Raw genomic sequence first — 674 nt, 5'->3', positions numbered from 1 at the left:
TTTTTAAGTAATCTCTATACCCAACATGGGTCTCAAACTTACAACCCGGAGATCAAGAGTCGCGTGCTCTACCAACAGAGCAAGCCAGGTACCCCCAGAAAATTTTTTTCTGGCCACCCTTCTCAAACTAGGTCAAGCTCCCTAGTATGCACACACTTCAAATCTGTATTTTTCTCTCACTGCATTTCCCTGAGTTTGTGATTGTTTTTATTGGTTTCTGCCGGAGTCCAGCTCCAGCTGGGGTGGGTCTCTCGTAGGAAAGGACGGCGTCGGCGAATGAGGAGACACAGACACAGGATCAGGTTGCAAGCATCTCCTCCTGACAGCCTCGGAGGAACTTTATTTATATGTTAGGATATTTTTGTTTTTCCAAATCTTAGATCATTTTCTGGATTACAGCCATAGCCTTCTTTCATTTTTCCTTTGTAATGATTAACATGACCTTTGTTGATTTCTGCTTATTGGCTTTTGCTAAAGCTAAAAAACAGTTCGCAAAGAGAAAGGTGCTAGACAGAGCGTGACCGTCTGGTTACTTTGTTCTATAGAAAGTAATTCTTCATGGAATTAGTTTCATTATGATTGCTTAGATAGGCGTAACTAAGATGAGTAGTCACTTTATCATGAAACCCCAGAAATATTCCCACAATTATAAAGATTGCCATAAACAAAATGAA

Source organism: Mirounga leonina, unplaced genomic scaffold (genome assembly GCF_011800145.1).
Source record: "Mirounga leonina isolate KUSES-001 unplaced genomic scaffold, KU_Mleo_1.0 Mir_481, whole genome shotgun sequence".
Lineage (NCBI taxonomy): Eukaryota > Metazoa > Chordata > Mammalia > Carnivora > Phocidae > Mirounga > Mirounga leonina.
This window is presented reverse-complemented; position numbering follows the sequence as displayed.